Source organism: Pinus tabuliformis, chromosome Q (genome assembly GCF_031772625.1).
Source record: "Pinus tabuliformis cultivar Carrire ecotype Pingquan chromosome Q, CPIR1, whole genome shotgun sequence".
In the NCBI taxonomy this organism is placed as follows: Eukaryota; Viridiplantae; Streptophyta; class Pinopsida; order Pinales; family Pinaceae; genus Pinus; species Pinus tabuliformis.
In genome coordinates, this window is record NC_142296.1 from 110,223,452 (window position 1) to 110,237,701 (window position 14,250).

The following is a 14,250-nucleotide window of genomic DNA, read 5'->3' on the forward strand; positions in this document are numbered from 1 at the left end:
ACATAAATGACAATTATTAGCAATTTATCAATGTCAATATTTGTATATAGATTGCTATCTGCTGTCCCTTTTGAAAAACCCTGTTGGTGTAGATATTTTTCAAGGTGGTAATACCAAGCCCTTGGAGCCTGTTTTAGACCATAGATAGCCTTTTTGAGTCTACATACAAGTTTTGCATCATTTCCAAGAGTGAATCCTTCTGGTTGTTCAATATAGACTTCTTCTTCTAAATCTCCATTAAGGAAAGTAGATTTTACATCCATTTGGTATACTTTGAATTTCTGAAAGCTAGAAAGAGCAAGAAACATCCTTATGGCTTCAAGTCTAGCAACAGGTGCAAAAGTTTCTTCAAAATATATACCTTCTTATTGAGCATACCCTTTACAAACAAGTCTGGCCTTGTTTGTAATAACTTCTCCATTTTCATTCAGCTTGTTTTTGAATATCCATTTAGTTCCTATGATATTTTTATCATGAGGTCTAGGAACTAATTCCCAAGTATTATTCTTTTCAATTTGCTCAAGTTCTTCATTCATGGCCTTGACCCAACATTCATCTTTGCATGCTTCATTTACATTTTGAGGTTCGGTGGAGGATAGTAATGCTAGATATCTTGAGGTTTCTGTAATAGTTCTTCTTGTTTGTACACCTGCCTCTTTTTCCCCTAAAATTTGAGTTTCTGGATGATTTTTCTGAACATACCTAGACGAAGTCTTTTCTTCTACCGTTATTTCTTCTTCTAATGCTTCATTGGTTTCTTTTTCAAAATCATTGTGATTTGATGTGGGAAAATAATCCCCATCTTCTTCATTATCATAATCTTTGGTTTTTATCTGTTTTGGATTTTTTCATGCTTCATCAACTACAACATCAATACTTTCAACAACTTTCCCAAGTCTTTTATTATAACATTTATATCCTTTACTTCGGGAAGAGTAACCAAGAAGAATACCTTCATTTGCTCTGGGCTCAAACTTACCAAGTTTTTCATCAGTCCTTTTGATATAACACTTGCTTCCAAAAACTTTAAAGTATTTTACAGTAGGAGTCTTACCATACCAAAGTTCATGTGGAGTTTGAGTGCTATTTACCCGAACATTTGTTTGGTTGAGAATAGTGATGACGGAAAATGTAGCTTCACCCCAAAAGGTTGCAGGAGTTCCAGATTCATCTAGCATAGCTCGAGCCATTTGTTGAACAGTTCTGTTCATTCTTTCTACCACTCCATTTTGCTTAGGAGTCCTTACGGTGGAGAACTACCTTTTTATTCCATGTTTTTCACAAAAGTCAAAGAATTCATCGAGGTAAATTCCCCTCCTCAATCAAATCTGAGGCATTTTATTTTACGATCTGATTCATTTTCAACCAAAGCTTTGAAGGCTTTGAACTTTTCAAATGCTTCATCTTTATGATTTAGAAGACCTATCCAACACATTCTGGAAAAATCATCAATGAACAAAATAAAATATTCTTATCCACGAGGTGACTTTTTCCTTGATGGTCCACATAAATCAATATGAACAAGTTCAAGAAGCTTACTAGCTGACCCTTCCTTTTCAATGAAGTGAGATCTGGTTTACTTATCGAATTGACATGGTTTGCATATTGTATTTTTAGGAATATTGATATCTGGAAGATCATGAACAACCTGGAATTTGCATGCTTTTCTTATTTGAGAAAAGCTTAGATGTCCCAATCTTCTATGCCATAGCGAGTTTTCATCATTTTTGCTTAGATAGCACTGTTGTTGTCCTCCCTTAAGTATGTATAAGTTGTTTGGAGTTCTTGTTCATTTGATCACAGTTTCTCCTATATTAAGCTCACGAACAACACATTCGTTTGATCGAAACATCACTTCATTTCCTTGATCACACATTTGACTGACACTCAATAGGTTATGCTTTAGACCGTCTACATACATAACATTCCCAGCTTTAACCTTTTCTTTCAAGAAAATAGAGCCTTTACCTTTTATGACAGCAGGAGTGTCGTTTCCAAATGAGACATTCTTTTCCTTTTCTAAGGCATTATATGAGTGAAGTTTTTCTTTGTCACCTGACATGAGTTTTGAGCATCCAATGTCAATGTACCACTGATTTTCTTGTCCTTCTGCATACAAGGCTATACCACATCTTTCTGTTTGAGGTTCTTTCCTTCTCCATATATTGGGATTTAATGGAGTTTTCTCCTTTCAAGATGTTTCCCGAAATTTGCTCCTGCATTCAGATTCTTCATGGCCAAAGTTGTTACAGATTGAGCATTCTATTTCATTTTCAAGAAGAGAAAAGTAATTATAGGAACTTTTCTTGATCCATGTCACATTCCTTTTATTTCGTGCTTCTCTAGTCATGATGGTTTTGTAAGAAACACATTGAGCAGCTCTGTGTCCAAAATTATGACATGAGAAACATTGACCATTAAAGAAGTTCTTGCAATTATCGAATCTATTGACCTGGTGATTGTAGTTTCTATTGAGATTCATCTTTGAAGAAAATTGAGTATGATTTTCCTGAGGTTGGTTGTGGCTTCTGTTCATCCTTGAAGCAAATTGAGCCTGATTTACCTGGTGATATGCTTTATGCCTTTGCTGACGATTTTCATATTGTTCACTATTCTTTGCTACATCAAGATAGCTTTTAGTGGAGGTTGACGACTTTTGTGATTGAGATGCATCTTCAGTATATCCAAGACCTGTCTTTATCAGAGGAGAACACTGCACTTTGATAATTTCATTTAAGGTTTCCAATCCTTTAGAAAATCTAAGATTGAGATATTTTGTTTTCTCAAGATCCTTTCTTAGACCCACAATTTCACATTCTAGTTTTTCATTGTGTTTTTCCTTTTCAGCAAGTTGGTATGTCAAGGTATCTATAATCATATTCTTTTCTTCTAAACAGATTTTGAGTTTAGAGATTTCTTCATGAAGGTCATCTTCCTATAAAGCATCCCAAAAATTATCATCGTCATAAGCCATTAGAAGTCTATAGTCATTACTATTTTCATCTTCATCACTATTTGATAAACCATCGTTATCTTCATGAATATAGTAACTTTGTTTTCTATTCCATTTTGCAGGTTCCTTCCTTTATAATATTTATCTTTATGAGGACATTTGGAAGCATAATGATCGACTCTACCACAGGCAAAACATTTGAAGGGAAGTTTACCTCTAAATCTTCCGGAACCTCGTTGAAGCTTCTTGACAAAGTTTACTTCATCTTCTTCTTCTTAAATATGTCTTGATTCATTGATTTCTTCCTTTCCTTTTGATGAAGGTTTAAATGTGGCTTCTCTCATATCTGATGGGCCTCCTTTTCTCATCTCAAAGGCAGTTAAGATTCTGTGAAGCCGTGTCATAGTGATAGTCTGCAGACCCTATTTTTCTTCTATGGCAGATACTTTTGATTCAAATTTAGTAGAGAAGGGTCTTAAACTTTCTCAACTAAAGTAACTTCCTTTATATCTTCACCCAGATTCTTCATACAATTGACAACCTCATCTATACGTAAGAAGTAACTAGCTATACTTTCATCATTTTTCATCTTAAGAGTTTCATATTGAATTCTAAGAGTTTGAAGTTTATCTCGTTTTAGCTGAGAGTCTCCTTCGTAGCTCAGAACGATTTTGTCCCATATTTCTTTGGCTGAATTGAGCTGCATAACTTTGACAAACTCTGATTGTGATAGACTTCCCAATAATGTATTGACAACCCTAGCATTGGTTTCATATTTCTTTTTCCTTTCCATATCTGTAGGAATTGCTGATGGAAATGTATATCCTCCTTCCACGATTTCCCAAACATCTATCCCAAGTGATTGCAGATAGGTTGTCGTTCTTATCTTCCAATAAACCAAGTTTCTCCCATCAAATATTGGTGGTTTGATGGATCCCACGCTTTCTTGATTACTCATGATGATGGATCTCCCTTCAAGCGATCAAGCTTCTTTTGAAGGACCTGCTCGGATACCAATTGTTGGAAATAATACTGAGAGGGGGGGTGAATCAGTATTATCAGATTAATAAATTTATTTCCCAAACAGATTTGTATACTGTACTTCAGCTAAGTGAACTAGTGTGTACATGCGACTGTACTTAAAGCAAACAATGTATATGCAGAGAACTTTTGATTTACCAAACTTACCATACATTGAACTTTAACCAATATATTAGAGATTTATTAAACAATGTAGTGAAAGCAGAATAAAGCATCACACATAAGAAACACACATGAACACCAAGATATAAGGTGGAAACCCAATGTGGGTGAAAACCACCTGCTGCTGTCGTCTCTGTCTTCTTTTAATAATAATAAGAAAATCTGTTTACAACATTGTACTGGTGCAGACTCATACCAGTACGCAGGCTTCTACCTGCAGAAGGTTACTACCTTCTCTCGTTCTCCAGCTTCTACTGGAAGGGAGCTACAACCCCCTAGCTCTTGTACTAGCCAATATGTTTACTAGTACATAGGTGCCAGCCTACAGAAAACTCCACTCTTCTACCAGGGACCACGTTTCATGAATTTTCAGACTGGATACTCCTGGAACACAACACCACAATATGAAGGCCACGTTTCATTTAATTTTCATACTGGAACCATCAAAAACATCATAACTGCAATGCAATCATCAAGTACATCTGAATCAACCAATCACTGAACCTGAATCTGATTATTCAGAACACTGTCACTAGAATACAGTAACCAAAATCCAAACCAGAACCCAGGACTCTGCAACAGCAAACAGAAACATCTGAAACATACTTTATAAGGTATACTCTACTTCCATGTGTTGAACCTGTGTGTATACGTTCTTTTCTCAAAGCCAACCAATGTATACATCTGCAAATATTAATTCATAATTCTGCAGCTATTACAGACTTCAGTTATACCCAGATCATAATATTTACAGAATAACACATACGTCATTATTCAGATCTAGACTATATATGATCAAACCACATAATGATAATTCATTTCAAGCCTTAAGATCCTGAATCATCATTAGATCTTATCCTTCATCAACCGCTAAGGTTCATCCTTGGTTCAGATCAAGCACAACACCATAAGCCAATAACCTGTATACTAGATCTCACACTTCATCAGATATTTGATACTTGCACACTTGGCCTAATGATCTTCTCCTCCTTTTATAGTTTTAGTACTTTCTCAATACCATGGACCAAAATCACTTAGGACCAAATACCTAGGGTCAATACCTCGAACCAGATACCTTGGACCAAAACCATGGATCAAAAAACCATGGACCAAATACCACGGACCAAAAGCTTAGTTTTCCAACATATACGCACTTTTCCTTCTGTGAAAGTGCATGTGTACGTATACGCAAATTATATATAGTGAACCTGCATGTATACGCAGCTTGGTCAAGGTGAATCTGTGTATACCTCTCTTTCTTCATTCTGTGTAGACTGATCTGTAATTCTTTGTTGTTAACCTATTGTACTGTGATCTTTCATCTGAGTGAGTTTCCATCAAGTACAATACTTGTATCATAATGCCAACAAACGAAAGTAAGAACATTTGTTTACGTGGTAATAACATTAAGTATTTGACAAGATAAGCGAATCACTTAGGATAATAGAGGAATCTGCACGGCATGCTGCTATAGCAGCGCAAAAGTACCTGAGCCACAGGTTAAAGCTGTGCAAAGGTCGATTGTGTACTTTTGTGAAGGTATTGAAAGTCGGAACAAAGGGCTAAGGAAACTGTGTGAAGGCAGGTATAGCCCGAATAAACCAACATCACAACCATCTCAAGGGTGCGGAAACTTGGTTCAAGCATCCCCCCATGTTGCTTCGAGTGAGACTTCAGTCCGCGCTTCGCGGGCTGATGCTGAAAGGGCCAGTAGTGTAGGGATTTGTTTGGCTAACTAACGCTAAACCTGGGTTAGGCCCCCTCAAGCCAACACACCATGTCTTATTTTTGACTTGGATTGGATTTAATCCTATTTGTTTACTATCTAATGTTTTAATATGAACGCCATGAACATTATTCATGAATGTAGGGAAGTGTTCTTGGGCTCCTCTTGAGGATTTTTTCATTGGAAAAAATAATAATTTGTTATTTTCAACTTATAACTTTATAAGCATATGAGTATTACGCATGCACATGCTTTTGATATTTTATGTTTGTAATGAATTAATATTGTAATGTCCTATTTGGAAAAGACAAAGCATAAAAACTATCATGTTGATTACTATATGGGGGTTTTGATGGGAGACTATGACGATTCTTGGAAAGAATGGATGGGATGGGAAGGAGATAGAACCCTTGATTATTCCTCTCATTAGTATTTATACTTGATCAAATCTTCATTATAAACTATATTCATGTCAGTTTAGTTGGAAAATAATAGGGCCTCTCCATGACCATCCCCATTCATGGGATACCTATGAAACCCTAGCTTTTGTCACCCTAACAACTACATTAGAAAGCTCATAGAGTTTCTTCATTTTTCTCTTGTAAACATGATATACTTTTCTACTTGTACAATTGATTTTAATTTTTCCTACCTCGACTTCAACAAGACATAGGACTTCTTGACCCAATGGTTACAACAACGTTTGCAACATTAGAGAGGAGGTTTTGCTGGAACAAGCAGAGGTGTAAGAATAATGTCGTTGGACTTGTGAGCATGTTGTGATCTCGTAGTTAGAGAAAGAAATGGCTCACAAAACCTTTCCACGCATCAAGTTTTCATTTGATGAAGGAACACAAGGATGGGATGTTTGGGTTAACTAGGATGAATAGTGATTTCCCAGTTGAACCCTGTAAAGAGAACACCTTTGGTGTAAAGATGGAAATAAATAAATAAATAAATAAACCTACCTTTTCAACTCGTATTTTAAAATTATCTCCCTACAGTTTTACTCAAATTTCGAGTGGGAGAACTCATTGGATGCAGATTTTAATTCCTCATTTAATGAGTACCCATGTTTCATACTTTCGACAAACCCGGCTACAGGAAAAATGAGAAATGCATGAAAAATGTGATTGCAATCACATTTTTTCATGTATTTCTCATTTTTCATGTAGCACGGACAATAAAAAGTTTGCAACATGGGTACTCCTTGGATGAGGAATTAAATAACACATCCAATGAGGGTTCTTGCTTGAAAATTGAGTAAAATCGTAGGGAGATAATTTGAAAATACAAGTTGAAAAGTAGTTCATTTTTTCCCTCTAAAATTTGATGATGTAATCTTAATATTATTTTATTATTTCCACTATTTCCACTATTATTTTATCCTATTCCTTAGGAGTCCCATTTTATACCTCAAAATTTCTCTAATGAAGACACCAACCAGATTATCAACTCAACATGGCTCAAGAACATGCATGCATTCTTGGTGAGATTATATTTTTGTGTTTGTTGCCCTATGTTTTATCATATTGGGACCACATGACACATTTTTAGGCGATATTGGGAAAAAATGTTGATTATTGATCCATGTCAAGCACCAAATCAACACCATACCTCATTTGTGGAATCCAGGTAAGCATTCTAATGGGTTTTTTTTATTTTATGTGTGTGTGTGTGTATTCCCTTTTTACATTTGGTTTAAAATTGAAAAAACACATAAATGATACTATTGGTGTCCAAGTATGAATCATGCAATTCACCCAATCCACATTTAATTTTCAACCTAGGGTTCTACAAGTTATTTCAAGGCTATTGTGCATTGTATGTGCAAGCCACAGTTTGCCTACCCATCATTGAACATTAATTATAAATTCATCAATGTGTAACAAAAAGCAATACTGTAGCAACAAATAAGACTAACAGCAAGTAATAATTGTAACAAAAATAAGAGTAACATCAAATAGGTCTCACAGCAAGACACTGATAAACATTCACAACAACCATAAACTCACGGAAATAAACCTAACACACATCTAATCCAGCAACACCTGGTCAGGAGAGCAGGCCCAACTCCCTGATCAGGGCTATGGCGAGATCAACGAATCACGATATGCTCAAAAGACCAAAATATCATTAATTAATTAAATATTACAAGTATGTTGTTATAGACTTAGAGCTAGAGTATTTCTCCTATAACCTTAATGACTCACGGTGATAGCTTTCACAGCCTACAACTCTACTTTATAGATTTTGTCAATAATACAGCTCCTAGAATTATGCTATTGTCTGCCTTTAATTACACGGTGGTTTTCAAAATGAAATGGAATTTAAAAGATAGTAGCGTGTTAATCGAGAGATTGATTCACCGTTGTAGCCAATGTTCAAGGATAGCATTGCCATCTTTGACGGTATTGTTCAGTGAATCATGATCCTGGTCATTCTCCCTTCAAATCTGCAAAAATAACTGAATTAGCAAGTTGTTGGGTAATAATCCCGCATGATTATGCTTCATTGACCAATAATCCATAAAGACATGACAAGAGGTATACCTGTACGTTTTAAGATATCGATTAACCATTATTGGCATGAAATGGGTGAAACGAATAGGGTAAAAAGGGTGAGTAAAATAAAGCTTCAGATCTTCTCATGATGAATCTGTCCTTCTTATTGCTTTTTCCAGAATCTGCAAAATTCAATTGTAATATGCCAATCCTTGACAGGGATTATTAGTGCTAAATCTAATCTAATACTAAAAATATAGTGCAGAAAATTAAGTACTGTGAGGAGCAGAAGACTCCCCTAGAAAAAGATAATGAATATCAGTCATGCAAGCAGTCTTGAAATCCTCTTTAGAAACAGGGCGCTTATATAGACGGAGCCTATGGCCATTAACTAGTAGAGGTGTTTTAGCATCATCAATTGTGACAAGCCTTACCGTTCCGTTTGGAAAGACATCATCTACTTCATATGGTCCAAGCTAACGTGTACGTAGCTTTCCCTGAAAATTTTCAAACTGAGAGTCATACAACAAGGCCCAATTACCTTTTTGGAACTGCTTGTGTTTGATAATTTTGTCATGCCACCTCATCCTTTGTTGCTGAATCATGTTTGTTTGATGAATGGCATCTAATCTCTTTTCATCCAACTCCAAAAGCTGCTGCAATCTAGCTGTCTGCACATCATTCAAATCAAGATTAACAGCTAAAGCAGTCCTTAAAGTTTTAATTTCAAATTCCACAGGAAAAACAGCATTTTTACCATAAACCAATTCATAGGGGGAAAAACCTGTAGTGTTTCTCCAAGTAGTCCTGTAAGCCCATAATGCCTCAGGGAGCCTTTGGGACCAATCCTTTCGGTTGTCCTTCACTGCTTTAGTTAGAATGGCCTCTAAAACTTTGTTTGTGCTTTCCACCTGCCCATTGGCCTGGGGGTGGTATGGTGTAGTCATTCTATGTTGAATATGATATTTGTGAAGGGTAGATTTAAAACCATGAGAATTGAATGGAGGTCCTCCATCAGTAACTAGCTCTCTGGGAATTCCAAATCTAGTGAAAATTTCTTCAAACAAGAAGGCTAGAACAGCCTCTTCATTGGCTCTAATAAGTGCTTTGGCCTCCACCCACTTAGTCATATAGTCTGTGCAGACTAATATATAGGTTCTTTGATTGGATGGAGGATTAATGGGTCCTATGAAGTCCAAGGCCCATCTTTCAAATGGTTCAGAAACTACCTGGGGATTTAATGGCATTTGGTCTCTATGATTGGGTTGACCCATTCTCTGGCAGCTGTCACAAGCCCTTACATACTTCTTTGCATCCTTAAATAATGAGGGCCAATAGTAACCCATCCTCAGAATTTTATGCGTTGTTCTTTTATCAGCAAAATGGCCTCCACAAGGGCCATCATGACAAGCTTTCAATATTTCATACACTTCATCTTCTCTAATGCATCTTCGGATCTCCTGATCAAGCCCAGTATAGAAGAGACACCCGCTTATCCAGCTGTACCTAGCACTTTGTTGAACAATTCTTCTCTTTTCTCTATATGACAGGTGTGCTGGTAGTTTTCCTGCAACCAAGTAATTAGCAATATCTGCATACCATGGAGAATGAGCAGAGACTGCAAACAAATATTCGTCAGGAAAACTATCATCTACTGGAATATCATTGTCAGTTTTTAACCGTGAAAGAAAATCAGCCACCACATTTTCTTTACCAGGCCGATCTACAATTGTAATATCAAATTCCTGCAATAGTAATAGCCATCTGGTAACTCTAGCATTTGTGATAGATTTGTTCATTAAATATTTAATAGCTGAATGATCAGTGTGCACAAAAGTAGGATAACCAGTAATATAGTGTCGGAATTTATTAATGGCGTAGATTACTGCAAGGAACTCTTTCTCGGTAACTGTATAGTTAAGCTCAGCAGCGGTCATATTCTTACTGATAAAGTATATAGCATAAGGAAGTTGATTTTCCTCTTGTCCCAAAACCGCTCCAATAGCAATGTCTGAAGCATCAGAAGATATGTGAAACGGAAGATTCCAGTCGGGCCCCCTCAAAATAGGAGCAGTAGACAACTGATGCTTCAGTTCTTCAAAAGCTTTCTGACAAGAATTAGTCCACTTGAATTCAGCATTTTTCATAAGCAATACAAATAATGGAGAAGCTATTTTAGAGAAATCTTTAATAAATCTCCTATAATAACCAGCATGTCCTAGAAAACTTCTCACATCAGTTTGAGTTTTAGGAACAGAAAGATTCTGAATGACCAATATTTTAGATGGATCTACCTGAATACCTTGAGATGAAATGAAATGTCCAAGCACTATTCCCTCACTCATCATCATATGGCATTTTTCGGTACTTAGGGAGAGGTGAGCTTGAATACATATTTTAAGTACTTTCTCAAGGTTTTGTAATGCCTCTTCAAAAGACACACCATAGGGGGTAAAATCATCCATAAATATTTCCATACAATCATTCAGCATATCGGAAAAAATTCCTATAACAGCTCTTTGAAAAGTTGCTGGTGCATTGCACAACCCAAATGGAAGAACTCTATAGGCGAAAGTTCCCCAGGGGCTGGTGAAAGTGGTCTTGTCTTGATCTTGGGGTGCAATTCTTATCTGATTATACCCACTGAATCCATCTAGAAAAGAAAAGAATTTCTTCCCTGCAAGACTGTCCAACACCTGATCAATGAAAGGTAAGGGAAAGTGATCCTTTTGAGTAGCTTTGTTTAAAGCTCTATAGTCGACACATACCCTCCATTTCCCGTTTTTCTTAGGAACAATTACTAATGGGGAAACCCATTCACTGTCAGATATGGGGTATATAAATCCTGCGTTAAGCAGTTTTTGAAGTTCTTCTTTAACAATTTCTCGTAAATTAGGATTCATTCGTCTTTGGGGTTGACAAACAGGTCGGCATCCCTCTTTAATGTAGATTCTGTGAGTACATAATTCAGAAGAAATGCCTTTCATGTCCGTATAATCCCAGGCAAATGCCTCCTTATATTCGTGTAATAACTTCATTAGCTGCTGTGTTTCAGCATCTGTTAGATCAGGATTTATGTTTAATGTCTTACCGGGTTCAATTTCAACTGTTATGCTTTTAGATGAGATCGTGGTTAAAGTTTGAGATGAATCTTCAAGTTCAATCTTTTCTTGTGCATCAGTTTCAAAAATTGCAGTTAATTGATTGTGTGTTTCAGCAATGACAGAAGAAGGCTCACAAATAAAATTATTGATTATCTCATCTTCTGTATTGTCTTTAAGAGTTAAAGCTTGTCCTATAGTTAGAATCGGCTGAACAGCATTATCATCATAATCCATCCATATAGAATCTTCATTATTGACTACTGGCGTAGCGTGAGGATAAAGAGTTAATTGTTTTGTTTAATAACCATTAGAAATTGTCATTGAACCAGATCTGCAACTAATAAATGCATCAGCTGTGGCCAACCATGGCCTTCCTAGAATTAAGGGATGTCCCCCCAGCTTTGTTTTAGTTTGCAATACAACGAAATCAGCTGGATATTTCCAGGATTCAACTGAAATGAGTAGGTCTTCAACAATCCCTTCTGGCTTAATTGTGGAACGGTCAGCTAACTCTAAGATGGTGGGTGTATCTCTGATTGTGTTATTCAGCTGTAACAATTGTGAAGTTTCTAGAGTCATTATATTAATTGCTGCACCTAAGTCTACCAGAACTCGGGGAATCATTGCTTTACCAATCTGAACTGTGACAGTAGGATGGCCAGGATCACCATATTTTACAGGAGGGGCTTTTCCGGACATTAATGCAGACAAGTCTCCCATCACATGTACTGTAAGGGGATCCTTGGTTTTCCTACCAGGTTTCTTAACACAAATATCCCTTAATGTTTTGGCATAAATTGGTACATCTCTTAATGCTTGTAAAAGTGGAATTTTAATATACAAATTTTGCAATTCCCCCATAAAATTAAAAGCAGGTGTTTCAGCTGTTTTGGTTAAAACCAAACGCTCGGGGAATGGTGCTTCTGTTAATTCAACATTTTTGTTAGGAGGTGGTTGAGCTTCTTTTTGTTTCTCGGTTTCATTTTTATCTGAATCAGTTATGTCATCAATAATAGGCTCTACTATTCTTCCAGATCTCAGATGAATATCATTACATTGCATAGTAGGGAATATAGACTGATTCTGAATATCAATGACTTGCACAACTTTATTATTGGGGTTAGGATTTGGTTGCACAGGTAGTTGGGGTCTCATTTGGTTGTTTGGCGGAGCATTTGATGGCAGAGAGAGTGATTGTTGGAATTGAGGCATTTGATTTGGGTACGGGAGTGATTGACTATTCCAATTTGGGTTCCAAGGATTGAAAGGAGGTGGTTGCTGTGGAGGCCAAGGAGTCCACATTGAAGGATCAACAAAGGGAGGGTTTTGCATTTGCATGGGTGGGAAATTCATTTGATTGAAAAGTGGATATTGCATTTGGTTGAAGGGGGGGTAACTTGTTTGGCCAAAAGCAGAATAATTGTTCCAACGATTAAATGGCATACCAGAGTTCGTACCTTGCCCTTTAGGTTGCCATTGTCTTCTTTGAGTTAGCAGGTAAACTGCCTCAGCTTCTTCTTCCGTTGGCTGCAACGCTGCTTTTATTCCTGGTAGAGATGGACACTGTTCTGTCTCATGATCTTTCTCACAAAGGGTGCAAACTGGTACTTTATCTCTTGGGCATTCCCTTAGTGGATGCTTGTCTCTACATTTCGGGCAAAAGACAGCCAGAGTTGCTTCTGCTTCGGCCTGCTTCTTCTTAACCTGCAAAGTGTCAATCTGCAAAGCAAAAGAACTTAACATTTCGGTTTTAAATTCTTCAAGTAAATTACCTATTTCTGCTCTTGTTGCTCCTCCATTGGCCGATTTCTGCACCCTTGAATAGGTGGAGTCTCTTATTCTGTTTCTTGCAGCTCCCCTAGAGCACCTTTTAGCAAGTTCACAAATCTCATCATATGATTCTTTGGATATATCTCCCTTAGCAAGCATATTTAACATATTTAAACAATCATCCCTTAAACCTCTAAGTAATATTGTTTTACGAATTTCCTTACTTATATCCGGATGATCGGATCTCTGTATGTTGTATTGCAGCCTTTCTATGTAGTCCTCCAGACTTTCATCCGATTTTTGTGCCATATTGAATAGTTCATCCTTCTTCTCTCTCGTCCGGCAGTAGTCTTGATATTTAAGCAGAAACTTTTGTTTCATTTGTTCCCATGTTGTGATTACCTGACTTCCAAGGCTCATGAACCACCTTAAAGCATTCCCTTTTAAGGTGGCTGGAAACAGCTTCAATTTTTGAGCATTAGTAACATAATCATAACTTCTGCATAAAATATCAAATTCAAAAAGAAATTCGTCAGGATCCTCAGTGGACAAACCATGAAAGTTAGGTAGAGCAGACAATGGGATATTTTTCATTGTTCCTGCAGGAAGATCACTGATGGGAAATCCTAAGGTAGAAAGGGAATTTTCATCCCTTCTTTCTTCTTCAGGACCTGCACGTCCTCCTCCAAAGAGGAATGCATCATTGTTATCTTCCATCGTTGGCCTTCCTACTGCACTTTCTCGATCGTCAGAATCCTCTATTGGTTCTTCAATGTTTTCTACCGGTCGTCCAACGCTTTCTACTATTTCCTCAATGTGTTCTACTGATCTGCTAATACTTCCCTCTGACTCTTCAGCGCTGGCTACTGGTTCTTCTGTATTTTCAGGACCCACAACTTCCTCTGTTCTGTAATCTGACTGAGGAGAACGCTGGAATTTTGATTTCCGAGAACTTAATCTTTGTGATGATTCAGCCTTCGATACAATCTC